The sequence below is a fragment of the Crocuta crocuta genome, unplaced genomic scaffold (assembly GCF_008692635.1).
Source record: "Crocuta crocuta isolate KB4526 unplaced genomic scaffold, BGI_CrCroc_1.0 scaffold99, whole genome shotgun sequence".
Taxonomy (NCBI): domain Eukaryota; kingdom Metazoa; phylum Chordata; class Mammalia; order Carnivora; family Hyaenidae; genus Crocuta; species Crocuta crocuta.
In genome coordinates, this window is record NW_027551560.1 from 3,633,157 (window position 1) to 3,646,629 (window position 13,473).

The 13,473-nt window shown below is 43.8% G+C and overlaps 1 protein-coding gene across 3 annotated transcripts in view; it reads right to left on the minus strand.

Moving 5' to 3' along the window:
* GOLM1 (golgi membrane protein 1) overlaps positions 1 to 1,656 on the minus strand; it is a 49,942-nt gene extending 48,286 nt beyond the window's left edge. For 2 of the 3 annotated variants that reach the window (XM_077749564.1, XM_077749562.1), the window contains exon 1: positions 1,446 to 1,656. The gene's annotated coding sequence lies outside the window, so the exon portion shown is untranslated. Of the gene's footprint in view, positions 1 to 1,294 lie in introns of all 3 variants that reach the window. The other variant, XM_077749561.1, reaches the window with a different exon arrangement.
* Positions 1,657 to 13,473: the final 11,817 nt, after the last annotated feature.

Genomic DNA, 13,473 nt, shown 5'->3' on the forward strand with positions numbered 1-13,473 from the left:
ATTAATATTGGTTGTAACTGAAGCTCTGGAATGTTTTGTCTCATATTGGATTAGAAGCATCTGACATACTGAAAAATGATTAACCTAAATCACCCGAGCTCTGTGAAACCCCAGGCTTCCTGCAGAAAAAGAAAGTGGTGTGTTTCTGCATTGAAAGTCTCTTGGTAAATTGGAGAAGTCATGAAAATACTACAAATTCTATCTATTGGCTTAATTTTATTTTTTTAGTGTTTATTTATTTTTGAGAGAGAGAGAGCACGCATGCATGTGCGTGCATGAAGGGGGCGGGGGCAGGGGACAGAGGGTCTGAAGCAGGCTCTGAGTCTGATGTCAGGCCTGTACCCACAAACTGAGTGACCATGACCTGGGCCGTATGCTCAACCAACTGAGCCACCCAGGTGCCCCCCAAACCTGGCTTAATTTTTAAAATTCAACCTAGTGGGGGGCCCCCTGGGGGCTCAGTCAGCTAAGTGGCTCTTGATTTTGGCTTAGGTCATGACCTCAAAGTTCATGGATGGAGTCATACATCAGGCTCTGGGCTGACAGCATACAGCCTGCCTGGGCTTCTGTCTCTCCCTTTCTCTCCCTGCCCCTGCCTTGATGCCCCTGCACTTCCTCACTCATACACTCTCCCCCTCAAAATAAATAAACTTTAAAAAAAAGTTCAACCGGGGCGCCTGGGTGGCTTAGTCGGTTAAGCGTCCGACTTTCGCTTAGGTCATGATCTCGCGGTTCGTGGGTTCGAGCCCCGCGTCGGGCTCTGTGCTGACTGCCAGCTCAGAGCCTGGAGCCTATTTCAGAGTCTGTGTCTCCCTCTCTCTCTGACCCTCCCCTGCTCACGCTGTCTCTCTCTCTCACTCCTAGAAATAAATTTTTAAAAATATTTAAATATAAATAAATAAATAATAAAAAAAATTCAACCTACTGGTTAGAATTATTATTTACTTAGAAAACAAAAATGTTCACATTAGACAAAAACCACCAGTTACTTTTTTAAAGAAAAGAAGAAGCACCTGAATACTTTTTTTTCTTCACTTCCGTATTTCTACACTGGGTTGTGTTTTTTTAAAGACCTTTTTAAGCAAGCTCTACACCCAACGTGGGACTCGAACTGACAACCCCAAGATCAAGAGTCATCTGCTCTACTGACCAAGCAAGTCAGACGGCCCTCCACATAGGGGATTTTAATCCTCTAGGCAAAAGCTGTACGTGAGAGCAATCAATTCAGAATAAACTGTTAGAGCAACATCACTGATGCAGAAGATAGCTTCTCGAAACAGTGTGAGAGCCCCACCTTTACTCCTTCTCAAAGGAAATGGCCTCACACGATCCTGGACAGCCACGTAGGAGGTGTTCAGCAGGAAGTGCAGATGTCCCCACAGTGAGCAAACAGACCTGAGAGTGCCCCAGCGCGGTGCAGGTGAAGCAAGTTGTCAGTCACCAACCTTTTCTTGAGGGTTTAAAAACAGTCTAAGATGGGGGTGCCTGGGTGGCTCAGCAGGCTGGGCATCCGACTTCAGCTCAGGTCATGATCTCATGGTTCATGGGTTCGAACCCCACATTGGGTTCCGTGCTGACGGCTAGCTCAGAGCCTGGAGGCTGTTTCGGATCCTGTGCCTCCCTCTCTCTCTGATCCTCTCCTGCTCACACTGTTTCTCTCTCTCAGAAATAAATAGAACATAAAAAAAAAAATTAAACAAAAAACAAAACAAAACAGTCTAAGATGCCCCCCAGGAAGTCTCTAAGCCAGGGGTCAGCACACAGTGCCCTCAGGCCCCCCTAGGCCTGCTTTGTAAACACAACCACACCTGTTCCTTTTATTGCCCACAGTGGGTTTGTGGCTACAAGGCAGAGTTGAAGAGCTGATCCAGATCTACTTACTGGGTTACTATGAGGACTAAACTGGTGAAAGACTTACTATCCGGCCCCTCAGAGAAGTTTGTCAACTGCTGCTCTAAACCATTAGGACTGAATGACCAGGTCCATTGCATTCTCCTTAAATTGCCCTAAAAACTCACCATGGAAGGACACAGAATCTCCTCCTCTCACTTCCTCAACCCCCAATTATAAACATGTTTTCCCCAATTCTAGAAGCTGACAGTTTATGAAGAAAAGACTTCATCATAGTGACTACAGTTAATGACACTGTACTGCATATTTGAGAGTTGCTAAGAGTACATCTTAAAAATTCTCACCACAAGGAAAACAGTTCTGTAACTGTGGTGACAAACGTATTGTGGTGATCATTTTGCAATAGGTACAAATACTATATACCATTACGTTGTACACCTTGAAACTAGCATAATATCACATGTCAATTACACATCAAAAAAAAAACTTTTAAAAAATACTTTAAAAGTTAATGAGCATATATAACATTACATAGTGGAAATAATCAGAGTGAGATGGATAAGTGAAATGAATGAGAGGAACGTAAATCCATTGTTTTTTCCAGCACTTGGAATTTTCTGAAGAAAGGCTGCCTCCTACATGGATGCCAAGACTATATCTTGGCAGGAACTCCCAAATTTTTCCTCCAGTTTCAGAGTTGGCAAACTGTAGCCCAAAGGCTGAATCCCGCCAGCCACCTGTTTCTGTATGCCGCCCGTAAGCCTAGTTTTCACAGTTTTTAATGGTGGAAAAAAATTAAAAGAATAAAATTTCATGACACATGAAAAGCACAGGCAATTAAAATGTGGGTGCTCACAAATAAAGTTTTATGCGGACACAACCACTCCCATTCACATATGCCTGGTCTATGGTTGTCAGGCTATAGAAATTGAGTCTACCAGCAGGGCCTGTGCATCCCAGAGGGTACAGCAGATGTTCCACAGGGCTGGGGAAGAAAATCTTAGAAGTTATATTTTATTTTTATCCAAAACATGAGAGCAACTATGTTTCAGTAACATAACAATTACATAAAAATAACCTGTAAATATATATTATATGTATCCTAATTAAACCACCATAAAATACTAACTGGTGCTAATAGAAGTAGAAACTAAATCTGCATCCTAAACCCCTATGTTGAAGGTCAAAGTCACCATTCTCTGAGATGCCTGAGGAGCACCTTGGAACACCTTGCTGAAGCACCAGGCACAGCGAGGTGGACTGACAAACTGTAACTAAACCAAATCTTAAAGAGGCTCTGAAGCTTTCAGATTCATGGAGAAAGCACAAATTAACATTACTGCAATAAACACGAGCAAACACAAGCCCACCCCTGGGAAGGTGCAGGCTCCTATCCCTAGTCACTCAGCAGGAGCCACGTCACAAAGCAAAACCAATGATGACAGAATGGGACCTGACAAGAAACAGACCAAAAAATACTCAAAATTCAAGGAGTATTTGGAACAGGGCTTTACCTCCACTGCAGAAGCATGAATCCGGCCCTAACTGCACACCAGGCCTTGAGATACAAGACCATAATAACAGCACATGCACCTAACCTCTAAGTAACGGGCAGGGCAGTGCTAAAAACTGTTTTTATATTGAGATAACTGCCAGACAACACTGAATTAGTTTTAAGTGTTGTGTTTTTTTAATCATGAGAATAATCAAAAAAGTTGGGAAACCACAGTAAACTACAATCTGTATCACTACAATCATACAGTACTTCTATAGATATTTATCTCCGGTCAGACACTAACCAACCTTCAAAATCTTAGCTAGGGGAAGTTCTATTATCACAGCCCTGAAGGATTTTACAGAAAAATAAGATCAAGCTATTGCAACGATCTGAGAAGGCACGCATCTTTATTCTTTTAAGTGCACAAAATTTCTGTGTGAAGCAAAGTTGACTCTCTGGGAACTTGGTAAGCAGTTCTTAAAGTTCAAGCCAAGCCTTTTCACGTAATGGCATCGGTAATTGGAAAAGTCCAGAAGAGAAAATGACCACAACCTAAGAACATTTCTTGCAGGAGGAGGAAGGGGGCAGGCAACGGAAATGCCACTCAACACTCTTCTGAAGTGAGACAAAAGTATATCAAGACCGTTCCTCCTACTTAAAAAAAAAAAAAAAAGTGCAAAACAGCCTTTTTTATTATTATTAACAACAACAAAAAAGAGGTGCTTTTTTTCCCCCATTATCCAAATAATGGATGTTATTTCTCACATTAGGTCATAAAAAAAAAGTAATAAAAATAATACAACTAAATTAAAACCAGGGCATTGGGCCTCTCATCCCTCCCTTCCTGGCCTCTGGGAGCCATACAGCCTTCAAGCTCCCTCTCACTAAAGTGCCAGCCATGGGACCCTGCTCCACTCAGGCTGCTGGAAGTGATACCCCACCCTCCAAGTCTTCCCTGGAGAGCCAGCTTCCCCAGGCTCTGCCCTTCTCCCCTTTGTGCTTCAGATGCAGAAAGCCTGCCTGCTCAGAGGATTTTCAATAAGGTCAGCAGTTTCCTCCCTGCTGGGAGAAGGTGGCCACAAAAACCAACGGAAGATAGACAGCCTGGGCTGACACAGTCAACCACCCTCATTCGGCCCCACCCCTCAAAAAATAACATAAATACAAAATCTTGTCATTCCCCCATCAATAATGGGGTCCATGACCAGCAATCCGAAAGGAGATGGCATCCTTAGCTCCCAAAAGCAATGTCGTCCATATCTGATACCCTCCCGACCCCCTACCACCACTCCAGCCTCTCATTCTCGGTCCTTCATTTTTTAACATAAACAATAAAAAAGATGTGATAACCTCTCCATAAGAGATAAAGATATGTCTGGATGAGCTTTTCGTTTTCTTTAAACATCCTAAGAATTCACTGTCTGCTTGACCACTGATGCTTTAAAAATTGAGTTCTGGCCTAGGGACAGCAAGTCTTACCAAATTACTGGTTTCTTCATTCTTCACGATCACATGAGCTAAATCTTCTATAACACAAGCAGGAGGAGCTAGAATGCCCTAGGAGACACACAAAGACCCGACCACCAAGAGATTCCAGCGCTACCCAGGTCCCATGCTCCAAAAATTTCAGAAATACTAAAACTGACTAAATTTGAGTCAATCTGATGGCCATGAGCCAAACAGAGTCACCAGAATGCTGTTAAATATTTCATCAGGCTGTAGGACATCTTAATAATCCAGCCCTAGGAATGTCCCTCAACATCTGTGGAATTTAGAGCTGTAGGGCCTGAAAGACCCCAACCCAGACAAAGGAAATCTCGGACTCGTGAAAGCCACACAAGTTTGGTCAAGCAAATTTGGGAAAGGGCTCTCTGAAAATGACCAGCAGCATCATGGCATTCCCAACACAATGGTTCTCAAATTCCGCTAAAAAGAACATTCACCAAATATTTTCTTACTGTGTTTTACCGAAACAGAGATCATTACAAACAGCACAAAGGGTGTGAAACAACTATGTATAAACCCAGGAGACTATCTTTACAGCAGAGCAAAAGTTCTCTGGATGCTCCACACAAGCCAAAGGTGAGAAACACACGTCAGGGAGGGAGCCTGGAGCTTCCCGGAGTCGGGCTACGGATGCGCTGCGGCGGCTCGGGTCCCAGGGCCCAGGCGCCCAGCTCCCGGTCANCCCCCAACCCAACCCCGGTCCGGAGGGAGTTTTCCGGAATGTAGCGCCAACCGCACCCAGCGCCACCGACCTTGCCACACTCGCGTCTTCTTCCTCAGTGGTCTGGGTTCAGACTACCCAGAGGAAAGAGGCTAGCCAATAACAGGAACTTCGGGGGTCTAGACTCACAAATTTGCCTTTTCTCTTCCAACAGCCCTTCCCAGTTCCTAACGTCCCCACGACTGTTCCCTCTCAAGGTTTAAATTTTTGGGCAATGACCCTCCAGACTACTTGTAGTGGCTAAAAGGAAGAATCTCGGACGCTGCTTAAGTGAGACCTTCTTGCATTAAGGACTCAGAGCGTCCTGAACGCCTGAAAGTTTGAGAAGCCCGTTAGGCCACACCTCCCTGATCACCTACTGATGATCTGTGAGGTATCCATACCAGAAAATTCTAAAAACAGTGGTTCTTAATCCTGACAGCTCTGACCAGGCGTTGAATTTATCTAAGAGATTATGGAGTATTTCAGTGCTAAGTTCCCATGTCCAGAGTTCTGAGCCCAAATATAGTCATTTTTGTTCCTCATAAAGCTTTCCAGATAATTCTAACATGTGGTCAGGGCTAAGAATCATTTTAAGATTTATCTTTTCTTCGAGCCTAGGTAGCTCCGGTTTCTGGGAAAGGAACGTCTTCCTCTCACCCTTCCCAAATCCCAACAACAAAAAACAAGTTGAAGACGCAAACTCCCAAAGGGAAGGCTCACAGCCTAAATGGTTTTCAACCAGAACAAAAACTCACCTTGAGAAAGGTGACCCAGATTCCTTACTGCCACCTGAGCATGGGCTCCTTAAATTCAGGAAAACGGTCCTTTATGAGCCAAAACCTCTTAACTGAATTTAGAATAATGTAGCCCAAGATGAAATCTGCTGTTAAACCGTTGCCCCGGTGGACCTGGACTGCAAAAGCCTAGGGTGTGTCAGACACCAACCCTGGCTTTCCCCGAGACTTGTATCACTTCTTTCTAATCTTCCAGTGACCTTAAGTAACCACAATCAGGAGTTTGGGACAGGTACCATTAACTCCCCTAATTGTTCCCTCTGGCTCCTCTTTAGGTTTTGCCTTCTTTGGCTGGTGGGCCATAGTTTCATCTCATTTGCCTCCAAGTAGGGTTCCATTGTGCCCCTCATTTATCAGCAAGTAATTAGTGATTTATTTGCAGTTTTATTGAGAAACGATTGACATATCTAACCATATAAATTTCAGGTGTGCACATGATATATATATATTGTGAAATGATTACCACAGAAGGTTCGGCTAACATCCATCTTCCTGTATAGATGCAGTTGTTAAAAAGGAAGGTAAAATGTCTCCTTGTGATGAGAATTCTTAGAATTCACTCTCTTGACCGCTTTCCTATATATCATATGGCAGTGTCAGCTCTAGTCATCATGCTGTACAACACGCCCCTGGTACTCATTTATCTTATAGCTGGAAGTTTGTACCTCGTGACCACCTTCTCCTAATTCCCCATTCCTGGCCCCACCGCCTCTGGTGACCACAAGTCTAATCTCTTTTTCTATGAGGTTGTTGGTTGGTTGGTTGGTTGGTTTTTTAAGATTCCACATATGGTGAAATCATACAATATCTGTCCTTGTCTGACTGACTTAGTGTAGTGCCCTCAAGGCACTCCATGCTGTCATAAGTGGGAGGATTTCCTGTCTTTTTCTTTTTAAGTTTATTTTGAGAGACAGCAGGGGAGAGAAAGAGAGAGATAGAAAGAGAAACCCAAGAATCCCACTGTCAGCACAGAGCCCAACATGGGGCTCGATCCATGAACTGTGAGATCATGACCTGAGTGGAAATCCAGAGTCAGAAGCTTAACCGACTGAGCCACCCAGGCACCTCAAGATTTCCTGTTTTTTGGGGGGGGTTTAGGGTTTTTTTTATGGCCGAAGAATATTCTATTATACAAACACATACAGAGCCCAGCACAGTGGAGACACTCTAAATATTAAATACCTGAGATCAATGGAATGGAATGGAATAGAAAGTTCTTATCACATATATCTCGCTATACTTGCTTTCCAGCATTCATTTTTCCTGTCTCCAGTTACCAGCATCACCATTTTTTCATCATTCCTCACTGACTTTTAATCCTAAATGTCTATCATGAGCCAAATGGTGACCCCCTGCAAAAAGCTATTTCTACGTCCTAATCCCAGAACCTGTGAACATTACCTTTAGAGGGCAGAAGATGGGATTAAACTAAAGATCTTGAGACACTTGTCTTGGATTATCCAGGTGGTTGGAAACACAATCACAAATGTCCTTAGGAGAGAAAGGCAGAGAGGATTTTAGACAGAGAGGGGAAGAAGCCATGTGATCACAGAGGCAGCGTGATTGATGGAGTGATGTGCCAACAAGCCAAGGCAGGCTTGGAGTCACCAGAAGGTGGAAGGGGCAAGAAATAGATTGTCTCCTAGAGGCTTTGGACAGAGCCCAGCCCTACCCCCACTACCATGAGACAATAAAACTTGTATTGTTTGAAGCTACCCAGTTTGGATGATTTTTTATGGCAACCGCAGGAAACCAGTACAATCCTGGAGTCCATAGAGAGGCGCATGATCCAGTTAACTCAACAGGATTCCATATGGCACTCACTATAGCAATTGGGAAAGAGAAGCTCTGTTTTCCACTAAGGCAGCCCATCCTGAGAGAAACAATGTGGAGACATTAGCCTGATATGCTGCGAAAGACGGATAAACACCTAGTGGTGATGATGTCATTTGACCTTCTGGATCCAGCTATATCTGAAACTAGGTCTATCCTGGATTTTCAGTTATATCACCCAATTAATTTCCCATTTTACTTAAGCCAGTTGGCACTGGGTTTCTGTCACAAGCAGCCCAAAGAATTCTGGCTCATGGTCCTTTTGTTATTGGTATAGAGTTCTGAGTTACATGTGAGCATCAACAAGTTAGTATAAGTATGTTTCAAATATTGCATGGATCAGATGCTAAAAAAAATATTATTTATCTGAAATTCAAATTTACCTGGGCATCCTGGTTGTTTAGTTGTTGGCTTTTGCTAAGGCAATCCTGTGTTGGAAAAAGTTTTTTTATTGATCATCAGAAATAAAAAGCCAGGTTGTTATAGCACAAAAGAAGATAAGAATAATCTTTCTAAAGTAGGTGCTTCTACTAATTTTAGACATTCAAGTAATTATCTTTGGGGCTCAGTCAGTTAAGTGTCCAACTCTTTATTTCGGTTCAGGTCATGATCTCATGGTTTGTGGGTTGGAGCTCCATCGGACTCTGTACTGACAGTTCACTATTCTCAGGAGAATCAAGGGTTCTCTCCCTCTCCGTTTTATCTCTGCCCCTCGCCTGTGCTCACTCGCTTGCGCTCTCTCTCTCTCAAAATAAATTAAAAAAACACAAATAACTATCTTCAGTGTCCTGTATTAATTGGGGTTGTAAAACAGTGTAATTATACCCTCATGGTGTTGTGATCCTTACTGTGTTTTGAAGCTGAGAAAGAGATACTCAGTTTTTAAAGGTCTCCTACCACTGACCAAAGAAGTAAAATGGTGTCTTTCTATGTTGTGAAACCTACAACTTCTTTAAAACTGATGCCTTTACAGAGCTGTGTTCACAGTTGTTTCTGGCTGGTGTAACATATGTGCTACGGAATGGTCTAGAAGGAAAGGATTTTCAAGGACCCATCTGGAGAGGCAGGGATGCCTATCAGCTTCCTTGAGCAGAGAGGAAAAAGGCCAAGCTGAGGGTACCCTGAAATCTGGGGACCAACCTGAAGACATGATGTTTTGCCTATACAGGTAATACCACAGCCCAGGATAAGTGCCTGTGTTTTGCACCAAAATGAAGTTGTTCTGCTTTACTGACATTTGCATCTCCTTTGTTCTCAAAATATGTTCCCTCAGCCTCTTCAGAAAAGACTTCTGAGGTAGGTTGGTTCTTTGACCTTGAGACTTAGGAATATAGAATGGCAGATTCACAGTTTCATGTTGCAGCAATATTAAGAACACTTGAAAATGTGCAAACAAACTCCCTGGCTCATGGCTTTTCTATTAGAGCTGGTTTTCCAGTGATGGTTGGAAAAAAAGAGGTATTTCTTGAGAATACAGTTTGAAATGTCAGTTGTGTTTCAGTGGTTTCCATGCTTTGTTTTGATGTGTATTCTTTCTTCATACAAGTATGTACTTAAGTGCTGTGGGATAGAGCACACACACCTGGCTCCCTCTGCTAGCTTAATTTATGTGCCCGCTGACTTGCTGTCTTACCCAATCTGGCAAGTTCCCCACACCTAGCAAGATCTTCCAACAATCTGACTGAAGAACCACTGTGTCCACCCAGAGTGAGGTCACACCCTTACAGTTACCAGATGGGTCATGCCAGGTATTAGTCATGGGAAAGGATTTTTAAACTGAAACATATTTGACATATAACATTGTGTAGTTTTAAGGTGTATGACATGTAAGGCCATTTACACTTATATAATGTCATATGACTGCCATTGTAGCAATAATCAGCAACTCTATGAGGTCCATAATTATCTTTTTTAGTGGTTGGAATAATTAAGTTCCAGTCTCTTGGCAAGTTTGAAGAGTGTAATACAATATTGTGGTCTATAAGAGACTTTGGTTTTTTAACAATGATTCATGAGGGTGGAGGAGAGGGGTCTACTATTGACCTTTAGGTAAGTATCCTGCACACAGACAAAAAAAAATGCTCCCTCCAGCAATACCAATAGTGGCTGCAATTGACAAACACTGGTCTCAACAGAGAATCTAATGATCCAGGGGGCAAAACAAGGACACTAGCCATGTAGAAGGACCTGGGATGATGGATCTTTTTCCCCTGGAGGCTTCCACTTTATGGGACATGAACTTCAAACCCCAAAAGGGAGCCTTGCTTTGTACATCATTTTAGGATGAGGTTCAGCTGCTAGTAACAAGAAGCCTAAATAGTGGTGGCTTAAGCTCACCAAGGTTTCATCTCTCACAGAATAAGTCTTTGAGTGGACAGTCTTGGCAGAGATTCAAGCTCCACTGTGCCCAGATAGGTGCACATTCGCCTCATTCACAGGGCCCCAGATGGGTGTTTCAGCTGAAGCTGTCACTTCCACATTCCACCCAGATGACAGGAGAGGACAAAGGGCTTTTTCCCACCCTTTAAGCCACCTCTTAGAAGTTGCATATGACATTTCTGATTACATTCCCTGGCTAGATGTTAGGCACATGCCCACACCCAGCTGCAAGGTATCTGGGAAACAGAGGTTCATACTCTGGGTTGCCATGTGCCCAGCTACAAGCCATGGGTAGTGTTTCCCAAAAAGAAAGGAAGAAGGGATCTTTAGCAAGAGCTGGCAGTCTTTGCTCTTCCTGGGGAGGCTGATTACCTGCACCTGTGCCAGGGAAAACCCTAATATTTTGGTCAAGCTGCGTTTCAGTGGTCCAGCCTAGACTCGGTAATGGAAGAGGAAAGCATTGGCTTGCTTTGGCCCCCAAATTCTTTGATGGTTATCTATAGAGGCTGGGGACTGAAATCTAAGTGGGGGCATATGACTGCTCGACAGAAAGACTACAGCAGAATGCATGCTGAGCCTAGGTCACAAAAGGGCCCACCAGCCCCAGCCAGGGTCTCAGCTAACATCTGCCATCAACTGCCAGACGTGTGTAGGACAAAAGCCCCAGATGATTCCCCCATGGATTCTGGGCACCCGTGCCCAGCCCGAATTTTCCATCTGAATGTGGCCGCAGAAGTGCCCAGCTGAGCCCAGTCAGCACGCCAGCCCTAAGAGATAACCATAAAATGCTTGTTGTCTTAAGCCACTACATTGTGGGGTGGTTCATTATGCAGTAACGAATAACCAGAATGCCAGCAGGGCACTGATACTTTAGCATTGACCAACCCTCCAGTACCTTTCTGACACCAGCAGCTAAAAACCCATCAGGATAGGCATCAAGGACACAGTAACTAAGGGCCCAGGGGAAGGATGGAGGTTTCAGGCAGAGAGGGTGTTGCGAGAGTCAGCTACTCCTCCTCAACAATGGCTGCTTCTTCAGCCCTTGACCTTGGTGGCACTAGTTTATTGCACAATACTTACAGAAAAAAAAATACAGGATGTGAATAAAAGAGGGGGGGATGTATTATGTGTGCCCAGGACCAGGACTGAAAATCAGCAAAGACAAAGTATCCAAAAATCTAAATAGTATACACTCCCGTGTTCTGTGTTCATCCTACACAGAATCGTGAGGAACACAACTTCTGTGTCTATTTTGGGGCTCCTCTGTTCTCAGTTTTCCCTCTGTCCCCCAGATCCAACCTCCCAGGGGCTCAGTTTCTGCTGTCAGAAGCCTAGGTACCTCCCAAGGCATTGCCTGATGATCACATCACATTGAGCCTGGACTTCCAGAGACTTGAAGCCTTAATTCACCATTTCCTCCACTTGCTCTGACATCCAGACCCGTCACAGGGCAGGATGGTGGTACCTTGGATATATAAAGAGAGCACAGCTGCTTTCTTATATAGAATGAATCCTATCTCAGGACACCCGGCTGGCTCAGTCAATAGAGTGTGCGACTCTTGATCTTGGGGTTTTGAGTTCAAGTCCCCAGGAATGGCATGGACTGGGAGGGAACCAAACCCACCAGTTAATGTCTGTTTCAGTCTCTTTTGGATAAATACGCAGTCTTTCTGATTTGCTCTTTTTCCTCTGCTCTCTCTAGGAGTGTCTGCTGCAGGGAAGAATTAAACCTTGGACTCACTAGGCTGCCGGCTAAGAACCTAATCCATCCTGTATTCTGTTGCATCTTCCAACAAAGTGGCCTGGACTTGAGGCTTGAGGAGAGTTTTATCCCCCATGTCACAGAATCCTAATGTTAGGACCTTAGGTATCATTGGGTCCAACATCTTCTTTTTAAATGTTTTTGATTCTTATCTAATATATCTTTTTAAAAATTATTTCCAGCATTTCTTTCTGCCTCCTGCCTACACTGCTGATGGTGTTTTGGGGTCATGGTGGGGGTTCAGAGCCAATGGCCAAGAAGGAATTCTTGAAGTTGTCTTTGGTGCAAAAAAAAAAAGTGATTTTATTAAAGCACAGGGACAGGACCCATGGGCAGAAAGAGCTGCTGGTTGGGAGGGGGTTAGGGATAGCATAAGTCTCTAAGGAATTTTGGAAGCAAGGTTTCCAAGACCTTGAGGGGCTAGCTGTTGTGAAGAAAATGTCATTTATTACTGTTTAGTAAAACCTCAGTCATGCAGCCCTTCAGATGTGTATCAGGGGGCCATAGCCTGGAATATGATTGCCAACATATATCTTGGACGGGGGGAGGCTGGTGAAATAAATGAAGTTTCCAAAGGAATTTTTATATGTTAAAGTAGACTCACAGGATCCTAGAGGTGGGGATCATGTTAGGCTAAGATTCCCTTTTGACCCTAACAAAGTGTCATATTTGAGGCAGTGGAGCTCCTAGAGGAAGGTCATTCTGCCTATTTCAAGGACTTGTCAATGGGCTGTAGGCAGTAAGGGGAATTTAATTTTTCATTTGCCTTTGTTTCCCACATTGCCATGGCAAGCACTTAAACCTCCTGACATCTTGATGAGGATGACATTAGGGCTCCAGGAAACAGAAGCTATAGGTTTCTGGAGATTAGACTATGGATAAGACTACCTTTTTTTTGCAGTTTACTAAGTTCTCCATAAACTGAAGGAGACTCCTGTCCTGCATGACGGTGACCTCTGTCAGTCACCTGTTTGTTTTCTTTCCTTTCCTTTGTTCTTGGGCAGACAGGAATGTCCAAGGAATAGCACACATATCCCACTTTGGGGAGGGGGTAGCGTGTACTTTGCCATCAGCTTGCCTTATGCTCCCTCATCACCCGCCATCTCTGATCTTTGATCAGCAAAGCTGGAGGCTCTCAAATTTTTGG